This window comes from Podarcis bocagei (genome assembly GCF_964188305.1).
Source record: "Podarcis bocagei genome assembly, chromosome: W".
Classification (NCBI taxonomy): domain Eukaryota; kingdom Metazoa; phylum Chordata; class Lepidosauria; order Squamata; family Lacertidae; genus Podarcis; species Podarcis bocagei.
In genome coordinates this window covers 57,613,177-57,638,790 of record NC_138131.1, presented here as the reverse complement: position 1 = coordinate 57,638,790, position 25,614 = coordinate 57,613,177, and positions in this window count along the sequence as shown.

Genomic DNA, 25,614 nt, shown 5'->3' with positions numbered 1-25,614 from the left:
CAAGGGGTGGTTTCCCACCAGTACTGCAAGTTTGCTGTTCTGGAGTTGCAAACTTGAGTTTTGTACTTGGTTGGGCAGGCATCTCACTTGTTTTTGTGCAAGGTTGGCCTGCACACTTGGGCAGGGGTGAGCGGAGTTTGCAATAGCAATATTATTAAGCTGAGGAAGTGAGGGGGGGGGGCAACTGGACAAGCCAAAAACTTTTTCAAGCTTCTTTTCAATCCCATCCAGCCTTTTATATAAGTTGGTGATGGTATGTGTTATCAACTCAGTCTGGCAAATTAGCAGTTCCAGTGCCTCTCGGTCCTTGTTTAACTGAGCTGGTGACTGGGATAATTCAGGTGAAGTTTTTTGCAGGGACTCAAGAGTCTGTTCCATCTGTTCCTTCATGCACAGGTTCGAGGCTAGTTGTAGGCCATCCACAGTGCCGGCAGGCTCCTCATGAGTAATACTGGGAGCAAGGACCTCATAACTATTTGCTGTGGGGAAGTTTCTACAGATCTCATTTAGGTCATTGTCAGGCAAGAAATCCCTGATATTTGTCTGTTTTTTGGCAGTGCTCGTAGCTTCATTGGAATGCTGCCTGCAGCGTTTCTTTTCTTTTTTTTTGCAAGTAGATTTTTATTCAGAATTTGTAAAAGAAAAAGAAAAAAGACAAACAGATACAAAAATAAACATTTTAACATAAATTGTTCATCCTATTTTCATGCTATACAAAAAGTAAGCGTACAATCATACAAAACAATAATATAAACATTAGGCTCTACTTAACCTTTGACTTCCCTTCACCCTTTTGGTAAGTATCAAATAAATCCCGGATTACGTAATTAGTTTATTAAAGTTTATAATTATTAGCTGATAAAGTTTTTCTAATACCGCCAGTTCCTCCTATATATCCGTTCCAATATATTTCCAAAATTTACTCCAATTTTTTTGAAATTTCTGGTCGTCTTGGTCTCGTATTCTGCCTGTTAATCTATCTAGCTCGGCATAGTTAATCATTTTGACCTGCCAGTCACTTACGTTAGGTATAGTTTCTGTTTTCCAGTTTTGTGCCAGCATAATTCTTGCGGCTGTGGTGGCATAGAGAAATATTTTTTTATCTTCATTTTTTATTTCCTTACCCATAATTCCCAGCAAAAAGGCCTCAGGTCTTTTGGGAAAAGTATATTTAAAAACTTTTTTAAGTTCATTATAAATTGCTTCCCAAAAAACCTTCACCTTGTTGCATTGCCACCACATATGGTAGAGGTCTCCCTCCACTTCACCACATTTCCAGCATGTCTTATTTTCTGATCTATAGATTTTAGCCAATTTTGCCGGCGTAAGATACCATCTATAGAGCATTTTCCAAACATTTTCTCTCAAACTCGTACAGGCCGTAAATTTAATATCTCTATTCCACAATTTCAACCACTTTTCAAACTCGATGTTATAGCCGAAGTCAATTGCCCATTTAACCATTGCCTCTTTGACTTCCTCGTCTTTTGTATGCCATTCCAGTAATATGTCATATAATTTAGACAATGTTTTGTTTTTACCTTCTATTATTTCTATATTGAATTTTGATTTCTTGTCCTCAAAGCCCATTTTTCTTTTATCTTGCTTTAACATATCATTCACCTGATGATATTGTAGCCAGCCGGTGAATTGATCCTTTATTTCCTCATAAGGTTTAAGTTTAAGCCCTTGTTCTGATTTTCTTACCAAATCTTCGTAAGTGGCTGTCTTCCCTTCCATGTTGGTTTTTTTTATTGTTAAGACCTCTACCGGTGAGATCCACCATGGTGTTTTTCTTTCAAGAAGGTTCTTATTTCTTTCCCAGACCTGATATATTGGTCCCCTGAAAATATGATTTAAGAAAGCCCTGTGGACTTTCACCTTCTCATACCAGAGATATGCGTGCCACCCGTACCAATTATTGAAACCTTCTAAATCCAATAGGTCTCTGTTCTCCAGTTTTATCCAATCTTTAAGCCAAAGTAGGCACGCTTGCCTGCAGCGTTTCTTCCCTCTCATGTCGGCAAGAAAATAGGGAGAAAATTTCTTAAAATTGCAGGGTCAGGGCAAGTTGTGCTGTTAATGAGCCCTACTCCCTTTAACAGTCTTTATCTGCCGCGTTTACTTGCAGATTTATGGGAGAAGTAGAAATAGTCTGAACCATAATACCATAAAACTTCTAAAATAAACGCCTTAAGGTATCTTAGAGCCCTTAGAGCCCATCAAAGCAGATAGTAAAAGCACAGCTTTACCTAGCATAAGACAAGGCTGCCGTTCACGTCACCATCTTGCCTCGTCTGTCCTGACAATAGAAAAGTTTAAAAAACACAAAAGGCAAATGCAAAACAAATACAAAATACAAAAACACAAAAGTACAAAATACAAAAATACAAACATTAAACACAAAAAGAAAAAAACACATAAAAGAAAAACAAAATTTCTCTATTTCTTAATCTCGCCACTTTAAATTGACTTATTTTCCTGACTTCCTCACGTCTCCCATTATTGTATCCCTTTTAAATTTAGTTCAGCAAATTCCTCATCTATTAGTTTATCTATTATTAGTCCCCTTCTACTTTTTACCTTGTTGCTAGAGCCCCTTCAATTCATTTCAATGTCGTCAACATTCAAAAATTTTACAATGTTTCTGCAAGTAAATTTTAAATTTCCTCCAATCTTCTTCCACCGACTCTTCTCCCTGGTCTCGGATTCTGCCAGTCATTTCCGCCATCTCCATATAGTCTATTAGTTGCATCTGCCATTCTTCCAAGGTGGGTAGATCTTGTGTCTTCCAATGCTTTGCGATGAGAATTCTTGCTGCTGCTGTAGCGTACATAAAGAAAATTCTATCCTTCTTTAACACCAATTGGCCAACAATGCCCAGGAGGAAGGCCTCTGGTTTCTTGAGGAAAGTATATTTAAATACCTTTTTCAGTTCATTATATATCATTTCCCAGAAAGCCTTAATCCTTGGGCACGTCCACCAAAGGTGAAAGAATGAACCTTCAATTTCTTTACATTTCCAACATTTGTTATCGGGCAAGTGATATATTTTTGAAATATATCATTTTCATAATATTCTCTCTTAAGGCATTACATGCCGAAAATTTAATTCCGGTGGTCCATAACTTCTCCCAGTCAGCAAACCTGATGTTATGTCCTATATCTTGTGCCCATTTGATCATTGCAGATTTTACCGTTTCTTCCTCAGTATTCCATTTCAACAGCAAATTGTACATTCTTGAAAGTATCTTAGCATTGGGTTCTAACAATTCTGTTTCTAACTTTGATTTTTCCACCTGAAAACCAATCTTTTTATCCAGATTGTAAGCTTCTCTTATTTGAAAGTAATGTAACCAGTCTCGCACCTTCTCTTTAAGTTTATCATAACTCTGCAATTTCAATTTGTCACCTTCCTGTTCTAAAATTTCCCAATATTTTGGCCATTTAGCCTCCATGTTGAGTTTTTTCAAAGCTTTCGCTTCCATAGGTGATAGCCACCTTGGAGTTTTGCTCTCCAAAAAGTCTTTGTACCTTATCCAGACATTAAACAAAGCTTTCCTGACAATATGGTTTTTAAATGCCTTATGTGCTTTTACCTTGCCGTACCATAAGTATGCATGCCACCCAAATATATTATCATACCCTTCAAGGTCCAAAACGTCTGTGTTCTCAAGAAGTAGCCATTCCTTCAGCCAGCAGAAAGCTGCTGACTCATAATAAAGTGTAAAGTCTGGCAGGGCAAACCCCCCTCTGTCTTTAGCATCAGTAAGAATCTTAAATTTTATTCTGGGCTTTTTGCCCTGCCAGACAAATCTGGTTATATCTCTTTGCCACCTCTTGAAACAGTCCATCTTATCAATGATTTGCAATGATTGGAATAAAAATAACATTCTCGGCAATACATTCATCTTAATAACAGCAATACGACCCAGCAAGGAAAGCTTCAAATTCGTCCAGATTTCTAGATCTTTTTTCACCTCTGACCAGCATTTCTCATAGTTGTCTTTAAATAAGTTCACATTCTTAGATGTCATGTTAACCCCCAAGTATTTTACCTTCTTTACTAATGTTAAATCTGTCTCTTTCTGAAACCTCTCTTTCTCTATCGGCGTCAAGTTTTTCTCCAAAACCTTAGTTTTCAGTATATTCAGTTTAAAACCTGCCACTTGACCAAAATCCTGAATCACTTCCAAGGCCCTCTTAGTACTAGATATCGGCTCCTGTAATGTCAAAACGAGATCATCTGCAAAAGCTTTAAGCTTGTATTGTTTAACTCCGACCTGGACACCTTGAATCAATTTGTCCCTTCTAATCATATTTAGCAAAACCTCCAGGACCGAAATGAAAAGCAGTGGGGAAATTGGGCACCCTTGTCGTGTCCCTTTCTCAATTTTAAACTCTTCTGTAACCACATTATTTACTATCAATTTAGCTTTTTGCTCAGAATATATCACCCCTATACCATTCTCAAAGTTTTGTCCCACCCCCATCCCCTGAAGATTTTTCTTCATAAAACTCCAAGAGATATTATCAAAGGCCTTCTCCGCATCTATAAAGATCAAAACTGCTTTTGTATTAATGTTCACCTGCAACTTTTCCAAAATGTCAATTATATTCCTCATATTATCCGATAGATGTCTTCCAGGGAGAAAGCCAGCCTGGTCTTTGTGAATCACCTCTGCCAAAACTTTTTTCAATCTTCTAGCCAATATATCTGCAAAAAAATTGTAATCCACATTGAGTAGGGATATGGGGCGGTAATTCTTGAGTTGTGTCTTTTCAGACTCAATCTTCGGTATAAGTGTGATATAAGCTTCTTTCCACGTCTCTGGTGCCATTTCCCCCTCCATAATTTCATTACAAACCTCCTTTAATGGTTGAATTAAATAGTCTTTCAAAGTTCTGTAGTACTTGGAGGTCAGTCCATCAGGCCCTGGAGATTTGCCCAGTTGCATATTCTGAATGGCGCCTTCCACCTCTTGTTCAGTTATTTTGTAGTTCAATAATATTTTATTTTCTTGAGAAATTTTTTGTAATCCATTAATCTTCAAAAATTGGTCAATTTTCGACTCGAACTGCGGCCCTTGTGTGTAAAGTTGTTTAAAATATCTCTGGAAGCAAATCCTAATCTCCTGTGGATTCTGGATATTCTTTCCATCCACTTCAAGATTAGTAACCGTATTTAATTTTTGTCTCTTCTTCAACTGCCATGCTAGCAACTTTCCACATTTGTTAGCTGATTCGAAGGTCTTTTGTCTCATCTGTTTAACTTTCCATTCAATGTCCTGATTTATCATTTTCATATATTGTACTTGATAAAACTTAATTTCTCTCAGGATCTCTTGTGATTTTGGTTTAGCTCTAAGTTTTTTCTCTCCTCTTATTTTTTCCAAAATCTTCTCTTTTTTTCTCATTTTGAGTTCTCCTTTTAATTGCATTTTGCTGGATCAAGAACCCTCTCATCACGGCTTTACTTGCGTCCCAGATTGTTCTTTTTTCCACTATGGTCTTCAAGTTTATCTCAAAATAGTCTTTTATAGTTTTTTGGGCCTTCTTAATAATTTCTGGATCTCTGAGCAAGGCGTCATTCATCCTCCATCTGAAGGAACCAGTCGATGTTGGTTTCATTTCCATCTTCACAGGGTTATGGTCGGAGCAAGTTTTTGGGCAAATTTCCACTTTTCGAATCTTGGGAGCCATTCCTCTAGTTATCCAGATTTGGTCATACCTTGTCCAAGTCTTTTGGACTTCAGAATAAAAAGTCCCCTCTCTACCTAGGGGGTTCTTGGTTCTCCAAATGTCAATTAAGTCCATATTGTCTGTCATTTCAAAAAAGGTCTTGGGTAGTCTTCCGTCTTTTGTCACCACTTGTCTTTCTGACTTATCCATATTTGTCGATACCACTCCATTCATATCTCCCAGCATAATGATGTTAAAGTCCATAAAGTCCAACAGTGTCTCATGCAGTTTCTTGTAAAATTCTGATTTCCCCTCATTTGGTGCGTATATCCCTACTATCAAGAATTTCTCACCTTGATATTGTATTTCAATAGCCACAAATCTTCCTTGGTCATCCTTAAAAACAAATTTGGGTAATAAACTTTCTTTTGCGTAAATCACCACTCCTCTCTTTTTGACTTTGTCTGATGAAATGAATTCTTGTCCTAATCTTTTGTTAATTAAAACTTTCCTATGTGTTCTGATCACATGGGTTTCTTGTAAACATATCAAGTCCAATTTTTCCTTTTTCAATAAATGAAAATTTTCCCCCCTCTTATCAGGGGAGTTCAAACCTCGGATATTCCAACTTAGTACCTGCAGAGACATTGTGAAGTTATTATGCTTCTCAATTTCTTGACTTTAAGAAAGCCGACTTCATAAAACTTAAGGAAGTGCTGGGTGAGATCCCATGGACAGTAATACTAAAAGGAAAGGGAGTTCATGATGGCTGGGAGTTTGTTAAGAGGGAGATAGTAAAAGCACAACGTCAGGCAATACCAATGAGACGGAAACATGGAAGGTGCCTAAAGAAGCCAGGGTGGCTATCTAAAGAACTTTTAACTGAGTTAAGATTAAAAAAGGATGTGTACAAAAAATGGAAAAGGGGGGAAACCACCAAAGAGAAATTCAAACAAATAGCCAGCACGTGTAGACACAAAGTCAGAAAAGCTAAAGCACAGAATGAACTCAGGCTTGCTAGAGAGGTTAAAAGCAACAAAAAAGGCTTTTATGGGTATGATCATAGCAAAAGGAAGAACAAAGAAACAGTGGGGTCACTCAGAGGAGAAGATGGTGAAATGCAAACAGGGGACACAGAAAGGGCTGAACTCCTCAATGCCTTCTTTGCCTCAGTCTTCTCCGATAAGGAAAACAATGCCCGACCTGAAGAATTTGGAGCAAATGATTCAGCAAAGGAAACACAGCCCAGAATAACTAAGGAGATAGTACAAGAATACTTGGCTAGTTTAGATGTATTCAAGTCTCCAGGGCCAGATGAACTGCATCCAAGAGTATTAAAAGAACTGGCAGAGGTGATCTCAGAACCACTGGCAGTCATCTTTGAGAATTCCTGGAGAACAGGCGAAGTCCCGGCAGACTGGAGGAGGGCAAATGTTGTCCCTATTTTCAAAAAGGGGGAAAGAGAGGACCCAAATAATTACCGCCCAGTCAGTCTGACATCAATACCAGGGAAGATTCTGGAGCAGACCATTAAGCAAACAGTCTGTGAGCACCTAGAAAGGAATGCTGTGATCACCAATAGTCAGCATGGATTTCTGAAAAATAAGTCATGTCAGACTAACCTGATCTCGTTTTTTGACAGAATTACAAGCCTGGTAGATGAAGGGAACGCAGTGGATGTAGCCTACCTTGATTTCAGCAAGGCATTTGACAAGGTGCCCCATGATATTCTTGTAAAGAAGCTGGTAAAATGCGGTCTTGACTATGCTACCACTCAGTGGATTTGTAACTGGCTGACTGACTGAACCCAAAGGGTGCTCATCAATGGTTCCTCTTCATCCTGGAGAAGAGTGACTAGTGGGGTGCCACAGGGTTCTGTCTTGGGCCCGGTCTTATTCAACATCTTTATCAACGACTTGGATGATGGACTCAAGGGCATCCTGATCAAATTTGCAGATGACACCAAACTGGGAGGGGTGGCTAACACCCCAGAGGACAGGATCACACTTCAAAACGACCTTGACAGATTAGAGAACTGGGCAAAAACAAACAAGATGAATTTTAACAGGGAGAAATGTAAAGTATTGCACTTGGGCAAAAAAAATGAGAGGCACAAATACAAGATGGGTGACACCTGGCTTGAGAGCAGTACATGTGAAAAGGATCTAGGAGTCTTGGTTGACCACAAACTTGACATGAGCCAACAGTGTGACGCGGCAGCTAAAAAAGCCACTGCAATTCTGGGCTGCATCAATAGGAGTATAGCATCTAGATCAAGGGAAGTAATAGTGCCACTGTATTCTGCTCTGGTCAGACCTCACCTGGAATACTGTGTCCAGTTCTGGGCACCACAATTCAAGAAGGACACTGACAAACTGGAATGTGTCCAGAGGAGGGCAACCAAAATGGTCAAAGGCCTGGAAACGATGCCTTATGAGGAACGGCTAAGGGAGTTGGGCATGTTTAGCCTGGAGAAGAGGAGGTTAAGGGGTGATATGATAGCCATGTTCAAATATATAAAAGGATGTCACATAGAGGAGGGAGAAAGGTTGTTTTCTGCTGCTCCAGAGAAGCGGACACGGGGCAATGGATCCAAACTACAAGAAAGAAGATTCCACCTAAACATTAGGAAGAACTTCCTGACAGTAAGAGCTGTTTGACAGTGGAATTTGCTGCCAAGGAGTGTGGTGGAGTCTCCTTCTTTGGAGGTCTTTAAGCAGAGGCTTGACAACCATATGTCAGGGGTGCTCTGATGGTGTTTCCTTCTTGGCAGGGGGTTGGACTCGATGGCCCTTGTGGTCTCTTCCAACTCTATGATTCTATGATTCTATGGAGGGGCAGGTGATGGCTGCACCTCCCCTCCCACCCACTTCAATAAGCCAATGCCTAACTCCCACACGAGCCTAGCGCTCGCCGCCAACACCCTTACTTCGCAAACAGTCCTTCAAGCCATCTGGGACCTTGGCCAACCACCTTTGTCAGATAAATGCACTCCATCTACCCTAAACAGGGCTGCATTAGATAAGGTAATACCAGGGTGGTATTACTGAGGAGATTTCACCCCTCCCATACCCAAGAATCTCCTGACCATCTCCTGATGATCTCTGCTGACTCTCCACAGAGGAGGCGTGTCCTGCCTATTAACTTATTCTGCCCAGCAACATATCTGTGTGTGAGAGAGAGTCAGTCAGTCAGTGTATCGGAGAGAGTGAGAGTGTTAGAGATCCTAGAGATTAGATTGCTGCTAAGAGCAGCTGCAAACTCTCAGTGTAGCATTGCTTTATGCTCAGAAGATTTAGCTCTGTATATAGTTTTGTACCATAGTTGTAGTTATAGAATAAAAGGAAGATATTTTACAGAGCTGCTCTCCGAGTGGTTTATACTCTGCAAGACTCTGCAAAACTCTGCTGCGCAACGACTGAATTGTTGAGACAGTGAATCCGGTGCTCTCAGCTCTAAGCTGTGAGTCCACAGCACTGTGACCGTTTCCTGCGGGAAGGAGGTCTCTGGCGGTGCTACCCAGCTCGCCCATCCCAGTCGGGGTTGAGGTGCGAGAGTCCAGTTGGCGCACTGGCTCTAGGGCGATGCTGACATCGGTTACGGGCCCAGTCGTTGTTCCAGTCGTCTGACCTGGCGTTGTTCCAGTCATCCCAGGCGTCCCAGTCGTCCCAGTCGCCAGAGGTTTCTGTTGCTGTTTGCCGGACGGTGGAACGGACGCTGCATGCTGGACTGATTTGCGGTGCCCAGAAGCAGAGCTGTTTTGGAGCAGAGTATTCAAGCTGCCGCTGTTGCTGTTGCTGCTGCTTGATTTATGGAGGTATGTTGCTGACTGCCAAAGGAAGAAGATAGCATCCCTGTTTGCCTGTTAATTGCGCTCTGAGTGGGAGAGAGAGTGGCTGAAGGAGTCAAGGCTTTATTTGTGTTGCACGAGGGAAGTGTCTTGCTCTAAGTAATAGCAGACATGGCCTGTGCACATTCTGGCCAGATGGCTCTGTCCTTTCCCCTCCTCACGCCTGAAAACTATGCAGTTTGGCAAGTGAAGATGAAAGCGCTTTTACAGAGGGAAAAGCTATTTCACACGATCGAAGATGACCCTCCAGATAAGGATGATGATGATTGGGCTGAATGGCATGCTGCAGATATGAAAGCCCGAGGGACAATTGTTTTGAGTGTTTCAGACCACTTGCTGGTGAACTTAGAGGGTCAAGAGACTGCACAAGCTGTTTGGCATAAGTTGAGAGATATGCATCTGAGGCAGAATGCTGGTTCCAGTGTGATTTTCTTTAAGAAGCTGTGCAGGCTGCAGTTGGAGAAAGGTGGTGATTTGCCTAGCCATCTATGTCAATTAAAGTTTCTCAGACAGGACCTTGTTCAGCGAGACCTGGCTATTTCAGAGGCTGTGTTTGCAATGCTAATGATCAATAGCCTAGATGAGTCTTATGATGGAGTGGCTGCCCAGATTTCCACGATGCCTTCTGACCGGCTAACAGAAGATTATGTCTCTAGCGTGCTCCTGAATGAGTGGGATCGCAGACAGGCTGTTAGAGAAAGCTGGGAAAACTGTGCTGTTAAAAATGTGCTTAAAAATGTGCCTGAGTCTTCAGCAGGGGAAAGTGAAAGTGAAACTGCTGCTGTTAAAGCTTTGAAATTGAAGCGGTGCTTTTCGTGTGGAGCACAAGGCCATTTGAGTTTCCAGTGCAAGAAGTCTTCAAAGAAGAAGGGAAACTTCAGAGGCAGAGGGGGAGGAGGAAGAAATCTCCAAGCACCTGCTGCTTCAAAGGCCTTGATCTCTCGCTGTTCCAGTCAACGTGGGCGGAGTTTCTTCGTGGTCGACTCTGGCTGTTCAAACCACGTGGCCAAAGATAAGAATCTCTTTGTTCAGCTTGAGAAGCAAGAGAAAGAAATTCATCAAGCAGATGGGACAGTTCTCACAAGTGTGGCTCAGGGAACTGTGTTCTTAAAGAGCCTGAATGCAACTATTAAGAATGTCCTGTATGCACCTGATATTCAGGACAATTTGATAAGGGTGGAGAGTTTTGTTCAGAAGAGTTTGAGAGTTTTCTTTCTGAACAGGGCATTGAGCACAGGACGGCCACGCCCAGATCACCCTGGCAGAATGGTTTATGTGAGAGAGTAAACCAAACCCTGCAGCAAGGAATCAGAACACTGTTACATGATTCGGGGTTGCCCAATCCCTATTGGGCTGAAGCTCTTTCGTTTTTCTGTCACGTGTATAACAGGAGGTACCAGTCTAGTGTAAATTGCACCCCATATGAGATGCTTCACGGAAGAAAGCCATGTGTAAAGCATTTTAAAATTTTTGGTTCAGAGGTTTGGGTGCACACCTCGCAAGGTGACAAACTGAGCAAGCGTGGAGAACATGGTATTTTCCTAGGTTATGAGAAAGGGTCTTATCGTGTTCTGATCACAGACACGAAAACCATAAGGCTGACCAGGAGTATTGATGACAATCCACAATGGGACAGAGTTGGCGTTTTTCAGTATCATCCCATTTGTGATGATGGTGCAAAAGGGGCAAAGAAAGTTAAGAGAGAGGCAAGTGTTGTTGGTGGTGATAATCCTGATGCCAATGTAGTTACAGATGATGGCACAGATTATCAGAGCACAAAAGCCTCAGGTGAGTCTGACGCTGACTCAGACTTAGCAGCTTCATATACTTTAGCTCCCCATTCTCCTAAAGAGGAGGAAGCACTAGAACAAGAGGATCAGAGAGTTTTGCGCAGATCCGAAAGAACAACCAAGGGTGTACCACCGAAAAGGTTTTCTGAAGAGTTTGCAAAGACTGCGGTCACGAGCAACTCTGGTGGAGTTTTCAAACCTAGCATGAAGTGTGCTGAGAGTAGTAGCACAAAACGCTTTATTTATTTCCTTACCTGATATTTGAAGGAAAGCGTGTATTTGAGTTCTGAAAATGGTTTGTTCAAATCTGCCTAATTAGAAATGTCAGTTTGTATCTGAGAGGAAGAAATGTGTGTGAAGATTTTTCTAGAAGCTGCTTATTCAATGGTATTGTAAAAGTGTCTTATATGCTGGGAAGAGAGATACCTGCAAATATGTTAACCAAGGTTGTAAGCAGAGAACAACTTTTGGAGTGTATGTGTAAATTGCAGTCATGTTAAAGATTCTTGAAATGGTCGGATGAAATGGGGGAGGATGAGGAGATTTCACCCCTCCCATACCCAAGAATCTCCTGACCATCTCCTGATGATCTCTGCTGACTCTCCACAGAGGAGGCGTGTCCTGCCTATTAACTTATTCTGCCCAGCAACATATCTGTGTGTGAGAGAGAGTCAGTCAGTCAGTCAGTGTATCGGAGAGAGTGAGAGTGTTAGAGATCCTAGAGATTAGATTGCTGCTAAGAGCAGCTGCAAACTCTCAGTGTAGCATTGCTTTATGCTCAGAAGATTTAGCTCTGTATATAGTTTTGTACCATAGTTGTAGTTATAGAATAAAAGGAAGATATTTTACAGAGCTGCTCTCCGAGTGGTTTATACTCTGCAAGACTCTGCAAAACTCTGCTGCGCAACGACTGAATTGTTGAGACAGTGAATCCGGTGCTCTCAGCTCTAAGCTGTGAGTCCACAGCACTGTGACCGTTTCCTGCGGGAAGGAGGTCTCTGGCGGTGCTACCCAGCTCGCCCAGCCCAGTCGGGGTTGAGGTGCGAGAGTCCAGTTGGCGCACTGGCTCTAGGGCGATGCTGACATCTACGAGTCTCAGATATGTTTAGAGACCCATGCATGCTCTATCAGCAGAGTGTGTAAATCTTCTCACAGCAGAAGAGGTGGACAGAGAAACGTGTAAGCATTATATTACAGCATTTTATTCAGCAGCAGGAACAAAGGAAAAAATATGTCTGCTTCCCTTTGTCTGCAGCAAAAAAAGCAGTAACACAAAAGCTATATACAAAAGCTATATAGAAAGTGCTGGAAGTAAACAGGCATGTGACACACAAATTTCATGCCTGTACCCTTTTAAGGTGGAATGGAACTACATCCTCCCCCTTTCCATGTAACCTGTCGTACTTGTGGTTCAACCCAATTGCAAGCTCTGTACATAAACCTTAAGTTGTTCTCTGTTAACAACCTTAGACAACAGATCTGTAGGAATTTCGTTTCCTGGCATGTAGGACACCAGAATGAGTCCTTTCTGAATACACTCTCTTGCACAATGTAGCTTTATCTGCAAATATTTGGTTATTTGCTTGCAACTCTCTGAGGCCAACAAAGCCAAACATGATCTGTTATCTTGATACACCTTTATAGGACATGTCACTTTGACTCTGATGTCCTGAAACAGTTACATCAACCATTCACAACCCATGAGTGAAGATGACAGGGCATTGAGTTCTGCCTCACAGGAACTTAGGCTCACTGTCGTCTGCTTTTTGCACAGCCAGTCAAACAGACAGTGGTTGTACATGTAGCACAGTCCAGAAGTGCTTGTACCATCCGTGGTGTCACTTCCAAAACTAGCATCTGCAAAGATTTCAAGACCTCCAGTCTTCTGACTTGTGAACCTCAGTCTGTAGTGCAAAGTCCCCTTCAAATAGCGGGCTATGCGCTTCAGAGCTTTCCAATCCTGAACAGTAGGATTGTTGACATGTCTGCTAAGCAGGTTAGTGCTTACAGCTATGTCAGGTCTTGAACATCTAGCAATAAAATTCAGCTTGCCTAGAATGCATCTGTACAGTGTGGTGTCAGAAAATGCTTCAGCAGTACTATCTACCTGGTAACCTGTCACCATCGGTGTGTCTACAGGATTTGCATCAACCAAATTCAGCCTGGTTAATACATCAGCAATTTTTTGTGTTTGGTGTACCAGAAAATTACCTGCCTGGTCTTTCTCTACCTGCAGAGAAAGATAGTTGGATACCTCACCAAGATCCATCATGTCAAAGTGCTCCTTCAGTTGAGCTAGGGTGCTTTGGTACAAAGCCTGATTCTTCCAGAAAAGAAGAATATCATCAACAAAGCATAAACAATACAGTTTGCTTTGCCCCTCCTCTTTGACAAACACACATGGATCAGCTTTGCCTTGGTGAAAACCTAGAGAAAGCAATGTCTCAGTGAGTTTTGTGTCCCAACACCTGGCACTCTGCTTGAGACCCTATAGGGACTTCTGTAGTTTACAGACCATTTTCTTCTGTATCTGCATTCCATCAGGTGGAAGCATATACAGCTCCTCCCCCAAAACCTTGTACAAAAAAGCTGTGTTCACATCGTGATGAGAAACGTGCAGTTTCTCCTCTTCAGCAACCTTGAGCATTAGTCTAATGCTCTCATACTTGACGGTGGGTGAGTAGGTCTCGTGCTAATCCTGTCCTGGTACCTGTGAAAAACCTCTGGCGACCAATCTGGTTTTGTGCCTGACAACCTTGCTAGTTTGGTCTGTCTTGGCCTTGAAGACCCATTTGCTGCCAACCAGTCTCATTCCTGGGACTACTGGCACTAGCTCCCAGGTTTGGTTCCTATTAAAGGAATCAACTTCAGCCTTCATGGCATTAAGCCATGGTTCAGCATCTTTAGAGGTTAATTCTTGCACCTCTTGGAAGCTTGATGGTTCCCACACCTTCTCTGAGCTACTAAGAACAGCAGTTGCTATCTTAGCAAACTCATCAGCAAATCTCTTTGGAGGTTTGCCTTTTGTGGCCCTTTCAGATCTGCGTGCTAGACGCAAGTCTTCTGCACTCATCTCCTCCTTCTTAGGAGAAAAGAGGCCAATGGTGAACAGTGGTTCTTCCAATTCAATGTCAGACGCATCAGATGGTCTGACTGAGGCCTTTGCGCTCTTGTAGTCTGCTGTGTCATCACTGTCGCTGACAGCAGCACCAGCGCTGCTCACTGAGCTGGAATCTGAATTCTGATCATCATCCTCAGCTTCCTCTTCTACCTCATCATCTTTATCCCCCTCTGAGTGACTCTGAAAAATCCCCCCCCCCCATTTGGGATTGTACTCAACACTCTTTGTGACCCTAATGGTCTTAGAGTCAGTCATGAATACCCTGTATGCACCTTTTTCGTACCCTGTGAACAAACTATGTGCCCCACGCTTCCCAAGCTTGCTGCTCTGTGGGGTGTGGACCCACATGTCAGAACCAAAGATTCTCATGTGCTTGATGTAAGGTTTCTTACCAAACATCTTCTCATAGGGAGTACAACCAATAGGTGATGACAGTCTCCTGCTATAGGAATAAAGGAAACACGATAAAGCTTCAGCCCAATATTTCTCAGGGAGATTGGCATCATGCAACAAGGTTTTAAGGCCTTGCAGCAAAGTCTGGCTTGCCCACTCGCAAAGTCCATTCTCCCATGGAGATCTGGGACTTGAGAGGTCGTGCTGGATTCCCTTCTCAGTCAGGAAAGCTTCAAACTGCTGAGAAGTGAATTCAGCGCCTCAATCAGTAAATAAACAGCCAGTGCGTTTACTGTGAGCATTCTCCAACCAAGCGCAGAATGCCTTGAACTTAGGAAACGCTTCTGACTTCTGCTGGAGCACAAACACATGAATGTACCTGGAAAAAGAATCAATTAAAACCATGAAGTGCATTGCTCCACCCAAAGAGGGTGCAAGTGGACCTACCAGGTCTGCATGGACTAGCTGATAGGGTTTGGAAGCCTGTCTGTCAGACACCTTGCCTTTCGGAGCAATCTTTACTTTGTTTTCAGCACAAGATATACATTTCATGTGAAACTTACAGGGTTTGATGGACATACCCTGAACCAACCCAGGCATCTTGGCCAGTGCCTGCCATGACATGTGACCAAATCTTCGGTACGCCTCGTGAATACATCCTGCATGAAGAACTTTGTTAGTTCGTGCAACACAACAAGATTCAACATTAGACACATCAACAGCATTGTCATCATAAGTTATCAAGAACAAGCCACCCCGTTATCCAATTCAATTGATAAGACAATCAGAAAACATTGGCACCTGATACAAGACGTACCAGGCTGCCCTTTTATAACTCCACGGATCAGTTTCCGTAGAACCAGGAACTTTAAAGACATGCTTGTACACGCAGATATAACAGATAAGAACCAGCCGCAAGACTGCAATATGAAGGGACATTTTAAATGCGGAAGATGTGCAGCGTATAGTTTAACAGTTGAGATGAAAGATTTTATTATACCTGGAACCAACAGCATTATCAAACTGGAAGCATTTACCAACTGTAATTCCCGTGGAGTGGTATATGCAATTCAATGTATTTGCGACCGTTGGTACGTGGGCAGCACTACAAGAACGGTTAAAACTAGAATACTAGAGCATAAGAATCGTATTTTTAACAAGGTGTTGGAAGCACCTCTTACATCTCACTTCTTAGAGGCTAAACATAAGGCAACGAATTTCAGATGGTTTATCATTTATAAACATCACACTCCTGAGGCAAACATGGATATCTTAAGAAAGAAATTATTACAGAAAGAAATATATTGGATTTTTAGATTTGGCTCCTTAATTCCGTGAGGTCTCAATGCTTATATTGACTTTAGTTCATTTTTATAATTTTCTACAACGCCATTCAATATCATTCTTGTTATTTTTTCCAAACTTTTCCAATCCTGCCCATTGTTTGAACAAAATGGCCTGTCCCTTAAAAAATTTTTTCACCCTATAGTATATAAACCTGTGATTGGAAACACCCAGTAACATCTAGACCATGGGAGCGTTTCAGCCCTGTTCTTGAGTTTGTTTGAAATCTAAAACAGCTTATCTTGTATTCCTTTCTTTGAATTTGTGCCATTTAGGTTTTTAAACCTTTTTGTAAAAGCAGCACTAGAATTTTCACAGTTGAGTCCTCAACCCTTTATTACTGTGCTTTGCTTTCTTCAAGTTGGGCTTTGTTTAAAACTTGCCATTTAGGTTTTCAAACTTTTTTTGTAAATTCAGTATTAGAAACTGTACTTTTGAGTCCTCAATCCTTTATTACTGCGCTTTGTCTTACCTAGGTCAAGCTAGGATTATAATACGTCAGAATTTTGGGGGGTTCTACCCCCTTTTTTGAATTTTGTTCGTTTAAAGTTTATGATTTTTCTATTTCCTTCCGAGGAAACTGAATAGTTCAGTGAAACGAGGTTTGTAGCCGGCATCCCGTTAAGGCTCTGTTCAATCTTAGGTTTTTCTAATTTTTTCCTTTTTGATTTTTATTATTTAGTTTATTTCCACAAGATAATATTTCTAGTCGATTACTTCTCGTTTCAGGGATTTTCACGGTATTTCATTTGTTTTGTGCAATTTCTCAGTTCTGTGACTGTCTTTTTTCTATTGCTATCTGGTATGCAGGCTGAGACCCTCTCTGCCCATGGACTCTCTTGCCAGAGTGGTGCATGCTCTGGTTATTTCCCACTTGGACTACTACAATGCGCTCTATGTGGGGCTAACTTTGAAGGTGACCCAGAAATTACAACTAATCCAGAATGCGGCAGCTAGACTGGTGACGGGGAGTGGCCGCCGAGACCACATAACACTGGTCCTGAAAGACCTACATTGGCTCCCAGTACGTTTCTGGGCACAATTCAAAGTGTTGGTGCTGACCTTTAAAGTCCTAAACGGCCTCAGCCCAGTAGACCTGAAGGAGCGTCTCCACCCCCATCGTTCTGCCCGGACACTGAGATCCAGCACCAAGGGCCTTCTGGCGGTTCCCTCACTGTGAGAATGAGAAGCGAAGTTACAGGGAACCAGGCAGAGGGCCTTCTCGGTAGTGGCTCCCGCCCTGTGGAACACCCTCCCATCAGATGTCAATGAAATAAACAACTATCGGACTTTTAGAAGACATCTGAAGGCAGCCCTGTTTGTTTAGGGAAGCTTTTAATATTTGATGAATCATTGCATTTTAATATTCTGTTGGAAGCCGCCCAGAGTGGCTGGGGAAACCCAGCCAGATGGGTGGGGTCTAAATAATAAAGTATTATATTTATTATTATCAGTTAAACTCCTGAACTGGTGCCTGGAAGCTGTTTTGGGCTAAATGAGGGAGAACAAGCAGAGACTTTAGTCCAGACAAAATGGAGGCACTATAAGTAGGGAAACAGACTGCACGGGATAGAGGTTTTTGGCTGGTCTTAGATGGAGGTTGCACTCTCCCCTGAAGGACCAACCAAGTTTGCCCAGATGATGGCAGCCAAGAATCTTTTATAGGAGCTAGGGAAGGTATGCCAGTTGTCTCAGTTATCTATGCACTAGTGGGATCCTGACGATTGTAATGCACTGAGGCTGCCCAGACAACATGAGGTTGATTTTGAAGACGGTTTGGAAATTTCAGCTGGTGCAAAATTGTGGCCACCTAGGTACTGTTCGGTGCCAGTCAGTCAGTTCACATTATGTTTATAGTGTATTAATTATGCTGTTTGCCAGTGTATTTCCAGTCCCCATTTTAAAATTATGGTGCTCAGAGTTACAGGTCACAGGGACAGCTGATACATGTTCAGGAGGTTTTTTCACAATAGGCATATCTCTAGCATGCAGGCAGCATTTGTGAGGGAATGGTTTGGGTGTCTAAGCAGGGTCAACATGCACAGACCCACTCTCCCACTCAGGGCTGGCCCAATACATTTTAGCACCTGAGGCAAGCCATAAAATGGTGTCCCCCACACCAGGGAAGAAGGGAGGAGTGAAGATCTACATAGAAAACAAGGGTGAGGGTCAAAGCAACTTTACCTGATGGTTGGACTGGTAATCAAAGGCAGGTGCAGAGTCCAGGAGACCCCGGAGGGCAGTCTCCATAGGAGGAAGACCAGCAGTCCCTCCTATTTGCCAAGAGGCCATTGTGGAGGCAACATTTGGAGCAGCTGCTGAGGAGGCAGCAGATTGGGCCTCCAAGGAACCCTGGCACTGCAGCAGCAACAGAGGCAATGCATTCCTCAGAGGCTTGATTTGCCACTTCTGTGGATCCTGCTGACAGAGGCAGTTGCCTCACCTTGCTATATGAGTAGGCCAACCCTGCTCCTATCTCATGTGAGGCTGGATGCCTGAATAGGCCTTACTTTGCATGTGCACTGTGTAGGGATCGTCCTACTCTCATGTAGGACCCTGGCAGAGACACATGCCCAACTGGCAAGTTCTCTCCCTCCTGGTCTGTTGTTTGGCAGCTTCAAAAGCTTTCTTCAGCCTGAACATCACAGTGATTGATAGCAAAAGGCATCAGCACACTTAGGAACCTGCAGAGTATTTGCAGTTTGCATAACGAAACTCAGTATCACAGCATTTTGGCTAATCTACTTTATTTACATATACACTTGGAGCATTCTACCTTAGCTCCTTCCTCTTTCTCATCAGACAGCAAAGAGAGAAAGAACAAAGGACAATAGTCCCACTTCACAGATCGTGGGAAGCAGCACCTCCTCAGCGGAGGAGAATAGCCACGCCTCTAGTGGAGAGGAGCTTCAGGGCTCGGAGGAGGTGAGGCGGTGCCAGGACACCTTGCCTGAGCAAAGCGGGGAGGAGAGAGGTCCTCCGTTACCCACGCATTCCTTGCGCAGTAGGCTTCCGCACAGAGAGGGGAGGCGCAGACTGGGCATCAAGAAACTATCTGGGGAAGGTTTAAGGACCGCCCACTCTCAGATTCTGCCAGTGAATGAGCAAGCCACAGAATAGAGGAGCTCTGCATGGTGAAGGTTTTTTTTTTTTTTGGCACCAATAACAAGGCTTTACAACAGACTAGGGAGGCATTTGCCTGATTGCTCTCGAGCAACCCCCTGATACCCGTAACAGCAATCTGAGAGAGTCCCTGACATTGCTCGAGGGTAGCCATGTGAAGGCAGCACGATGAGCCAGACCGGACCAGCCACGGAGACGGAGCAGGAAGCTATGGTGCGAAGGCTAATTGAGAGGAACTGAGACCTCGAGGCGCACGTTGCTATGCTGTCAGCTCGGCTGGAGGAGAGGCGAGCACAGGATGGTCAGGTCAGAGCTACCCCGATCGGAAGGAAGGTCCCAGGGCTAGTGAATAAGTTTGGAGAAAAGCCCCAAGATTACAACACGTTTAAAACAGAGATACAATATGTGTTGGAATTGCAAGAAGGGGAGTTTACTAGCGACCAGGAGCGCGTTGCTTTTGTAATTGGACACCTTGAGGGGGGTGCTCGCGAATGGATTAGGCCACTCATAGCAGCGGGGAATGATGCTTTGAAAGACCTGAAGAAATTTTATCAGGCAATGGACGCTATATTCTCCAGTGAGGCGGAAGGAAGTGTGACACGAAGGGAGCTGCTGAGTTTCAAACAGGGGTCTCTGACCGTCAGGAGCTACTGGTCGCGTTTTGCGATGTTAGTGCACAATCTAGGCCGGGACCTAGATTCTGAACCCCTGAAAGCTCTGTTTGAGGCAGGCTTGAATCCCGAAGTAAAGGATGAATTATCCAGAGCCCCCTGCCCACGGTCCATGGATGAGCTAACTAAAACAGTGTTAGCGGTTGGAGTACGGCAGGAGGCGTGGGTTCAGGAAAGGCGGGAGGCCAGAGGAGAGTGTTTCCATGGCAACCGCATTCCGGAGATGCCTACAGGGACTTCCCACAGTCTGCCGGCAGCCGAGCCAATGGAAATTGATGGAGCCCGTGCGAGAGAGTTTTCAAACGTCAGTGAGCTCAGGAAGAAAGAGGGGAGGGACTGGAAAACAGCCCAAAAGTGTTTCATCTGTCAGCGCCCTGGACATTTCGCGAAGGTCTGTCTCCAGAAAAAATCCTGGCAAGGCATGATGGGGGCAGCAGGCAAAGAGGAGGGAGAGAAGGCTCAGGTGCAGGGAAACGAATAAGCCTGGCTGCAGACCAACAGGGGCAGCAGCCAGGCAGGTGACCAGTAGAAGAGCCCCAACCAGACCCTCCCAAGGCAGGCATAGCAGTTGAAGTGGTGCTAGAACTCCCTAATGGGCACCCAGTAGAAGTCCACGCTCTTCTTGATTCGGGTTCTTCTTACAACTTTTTCAGCAGAGACTTCGCTCTGGAGCACCAACTACACCTGTTGCCACTAGATTTCCCCTTGCAAGTGACCACCATTGATGGCAGGGAGCTACTGGGGGGGGGAGTGACACACCAGACACCCCCATTGAGGATGAGGGTTTCTAGGCACACGGAAACCATTGCCTTTCACATGGCCACACTGGCGGGATCCCCCATTATACTGGGAATGAGTTGGTTGGCACTCCATGACCCAGTGGTGTCGTGGCATCAATGTTCCTTCACCCTTTGGGTCAGCTCACTGCTTGGAACACTGCCTGGGGGGGAGGAACCAAGAATGACTATGGTCAGGGTTGCTGGGGTGACTCTGGAGGAGAAGGGATGCGTGCCACCACAATATGCAGATTTGAAGGAGGTGTTCAGCGACAGAGAGGCTGACAAGCTGCCCCCCCAGGCCCTATGACTGCCAAATCAACCTGCTTCCGGGGGCCCAGTTGCCGGTGGGTAAGCTGTATTCCATGTCCAACCTGGAGATGCAAGAGTGAGTTGAGGCAGTTTATTGACAAGAACTTAAAGAGGGGTTTCATAAGGGAATCGAAGGCCGTAGGGGGGAGTCCAATATTCTTTGTGGACAAGAAAACGACGAATCAGCATCGCCTTGTAGATGATTATCGCCTCCTAAACAAGGTAACTGAACCCGTAGCCTTCCCCATGCCCAGAATTGACGATGTTTTGACTCGTGTGAGACAGGGGGAAAATTTTACCAAGCAGGACCTCGGGGGAGCATACAATCTGATAAGAGTGAGAGAGGGGGACGAATGGAAGACGACCATGTTCACCCCCCTGGGGGCGTTTGAGTATCTTGTCATGCCGTTTGGATTACAAGGGGGCAGCGCCTGCTTTCAAGCCTTTATGCACCACGTGTTGGGTCCCCTGCTGTACAAAAATTGTGTGGTCTTTTTGGATGACGTTTTGATCTTTGAAAATGAAGCACAGCACCTGAAAGACATCAGGCAGGTGCTAGAGAGATCGAAGAAGCATCAGTTGTGGGTCAAGCTGGAGAAATGCCAATTCCATGCTCGGGAGGTGGAGTTCCTGGGGTACCGACTGTCGGACAAGGGGCTGGCCATGGACCCGGAGAAGGTGAAAGCAGTGCTGGAATGGAAGAGCCCCAAAACAAAGAAGGATGTGCAGAGTTTCCTGGGTTTCAGAAACTTCTACAGGAAGTTCATCAAGAACTTTGCTCACTTGACAGCACCCATAACGGATTGTCTCAGCGGCAAGAAGTTGTTTGCATGGACCAAGGAAGCACAGAAGTCCTTTGAAAGGTTAAAGAAGGCCTTCACCTCTGAGGAGCAGCTCCTGCACGTGGATCCGGGGAAGCCACTGAGAGTGGAGACAGAAGCTTCAGACCCGGCCATCGGAGCAGTACTGTTGCAACAAGGGTCAGGGGAGGACTGGAGACCTTGTGCGTTTTTCTCCAGGAAACTGAGCAAGTCAGAGCAAAATTACACTGTTTATGACAAAGAATTTCTGGCCTTTAGGCAGTGAAGACACTTTTTGATTGGGGCGCAACACCAGATCCAGGTCCGAACAGACCACAAGAACCTGGAATACTGGCGGACAGCGTGCGTACTCAACCAGAGACAGGTCCGGTGGTCGCAGATGTTCTCACAGTATCACTTTGGGATACAATACGTTCCTGGGCGGGGGGGGGGATGTGAGGGCGGACGCACTTTCCAGGAAACATGGAAGGGGAAGGACCTCCTGTGGCCAGGCACGTGTTCCCAGAGGACCGCTGGTCATGTGGGGGAGCACTGGTAGGGGAGCAAGAACTGGTTGGCCTCACCAGACACGATGAGTTTGCTCAAACTAAAATCAGGGAGCTCAGAGATGGAAAAGGAGAAAATGGGGGTTTTGAGGAAAAAGGAGGGCTCTTGTGCTACAAAAGGGCACTGTATGCGCTAGGAGAGGCATTGAGGGCCAAAATACTTAGGCAGCTCCATGACAACCCCACAGCCGGGCATTTTGGGCAGCATAAGACCATGCTACTAGTCACCAGACAGTTCTGGTGGCCCAAGGTAAGGGAGGATGTATGAGAATATGTCCGGGGGTGCGACAGGTGCCAGAGGGCCAAAGGGGAAAGAACCGCACCAGCAGGGTTACTGGAACCCTTACCAACACCGGAGACGCCCTGGGAGGTGGTGTCCATTGATTTTATGACAGATCTGCCAAGTCAAGGGGAAAGACAGCGGTGATGGTGGTGGTCGATCTACTGACCAAAATGTGTCACTTCGTGGCCTGCTCCCATGCGGTGTCAGCAGGGGAGACAGACAGGCTGTTTGTGGACAACAGTTTTAGGCTGCATGGGACGCCATTGAGGGTTGTATCCGATCGGGGAAGACAGTTTACCTCACGGTTCTGGCATAAACTCATGAGCCTGCTGCAGGTAGAGGTGAGCTTCTCGACGGCACGGCACCCAGAAACCAACGGCCAGGCCGAAAGAGCGAATGGAATATTGCAGCAGTACCTACGCTGTTACGTCAGTGAGAGGCAGAACGATTGGGTAGAGAAATTGGTGCTAGTTGAGTTTGTGTATAACAACGCTGAACACATCATCATCATCATCATCAAACCTTTATTGCATTAGCATACAGCCATAGCAAAATAGGACAATACAAAAATGCTAGAGACAAACAACCAAGCAAAATACAAGGCGCTTCACCTTGAGACCCGCCGTCTGGAAACGGTGCAGAACGGTGCGGAGGCGGTCCTCAAACTCCTCTGGTGTGGGCCCAGCAATCAACACATCATCGAAGAAGGGGGTGACGCCAGGAATCCCTTTAAGGAGCGAGTCCATTAGATTCTGGAATATGCCTGGTGCCACACTGACAACGAATTGCAGCCGCTTTACCCTGAACGCTCCTCTGTGCGTCACAATCATCTGTGCCTCTGCTGTGGCCTCATCTACTGGCAGCTGTTGATATGCTTGGGCCAAGTCCAGCTTGCCAAAAATTTTCGACCCAGCCAGGGTGGCAAGGACATGGCTGACCACTGGCACTGGGTATGCGTGGGCCGTGAGGGCCTTGTTTATGGTACATTTGTAGTCTGCACAGATACGGACCGAACCATTAGGCTTGACGGGTGTGACGATTGGGGTTTCCCAGGGGGCATTAGGCACCGGCTCCAGCACTCCTTGCTCCACGAGCCGGTCCAATTCCTCGTCTATACGGGGTTTCAGGGCGAACGGGACCCGGCGGGCCTTGAGCCTGACAGGTCGTACTGCGGGGTCAAGCTGTAGAGCAATGGGGGGCCCCGTATACTGTCCCAATTTCCCATCGAAAACCCCTGGAAATTCCTTGCAGATGGCATCCACGTCCACTTGTAAGGTAGTGTGGTTCACCCCGGTGATGGCTAGCCCCAGTGGTCCAAACCATGCCAATCCCAGTAAGCTAATATAGGGGCCCTTGACCACGAGCAAGTCCAGTTGCCGCATCGGCCCTCGATATTGCACCTTGAAGGTCCCCACCCCCATTGTGGGCCGACCTTACATTTCTGGAAGTCCCGGAGGGTGAATGGGGCTGGCCTGAGTTTGGGACCCCCAGTAGGACACAGTTTCCTTAAGGTCCTTGCCGAGATTATGGATAGAGTTGAACCCATGTCAAGCTCCATGCGGCATGGGGCCCCCTCTATCTGTACCTCTACATAAATTTTCTCTACGTTGGGGTGGGGCAACTGGTATACCTGGAAGTCCGTGAGCTCCGTAGAGTTGCCTTGGTGCGTTGGGCCCCGGGACCTGGGGCTCTTGGATTGGTCATCTGATGCCTGGCGTTGGGTGGGCCGAGCTCGACACACCCGGGCGATGTGTCCCAATTTTCTGCACTGCCTGCACTCTGCGTTGCGGAAACGGCAGGTCCTCCTCTCGTGACTTTCCCCACAGCTTGCGCAGTTCCCTCCTTCTCGTCGAGGCAGCTGTGGTCTGTGTGCTGCTTGAGTGCGCTGCTGTACTCGGTGCACCTCCTCCCTGTCAGATCCTGAGTCGCCGGTGAGGTCTTCGTGGTGGACCCTCGGTTGGGGTGGCAGGCTCGGCCGTGCCTCTTGCGTCGACCTCTTGGCAGCTTCCGTTGCCAGGGCCTCCTCCAGAGCGACCTGGAACGTTAGGTCCTTCTTGGCGTAGAGGCGTCGTTGCAGCTTCTCATCCTTCAGGCCACCGACGAGGCGGTCACGAAGCATGTTCTCCAGCTCTGAGAAGTTGCAGAACCGGGCAGCTTGGCGGAGAGAGGTCACAAACCCAGTTATGGTTTCCCCAGGGGCTTGCCGCTTTGCTCAACTCAGTACACAACAACTACCAACAAAGAGGCATCAGGCCTAAAAGGGAGGAGGGAAAGAGCCTAATATCACTACAGTCTTTTTTTTTTTTTTGAAAAGATATTTATTAAAGTTTTTAAAGTATAACAGTAAAAATGAAAAATAAAAAGAAACATACAAAATAAAAACAGTTAAAAAACACATTGATTCTCCATAACATATCTTCTTACACTTATTTCCCCGGACCTCCTCATACCTCCCTTTTTTGTATTCCACTTCAGTTTGTTAGTTCAGCAAATCCTTACCATTAAGCTTTTACACTTTTGTAAACCTTTTTTCCTATCTCTTAAAGCATTACAGCTGGAAACCACTTAGTTTCTATCCAACATCCTTCTAGCATTCATTAATTTTGCAATATTTCTGTAAATAGTCTTTAAATTTCTTCCAGTCTTCTTTCACCGACTCTTCTCCCTGGTCTCGGATTCTGCCAGTCATTTCTACCAGTTCCATATAGTCCATCACCTTCATCTGCCATTCTCTAATATCACTACAGTCTTGGAGAGTCTCCCCCTTTTAGGACTGCAGTGAGATCAGGCTTAAAGGAAGGAGGGGAAGCCTTTGGGAGCCCCCACCTCTCTCTTGGAGAGCTCAGCAAGCTTGGGCTTCACAGGGAAGGGAAGAAACCTCTCCCTCCTTTTTTAGTGCTCAG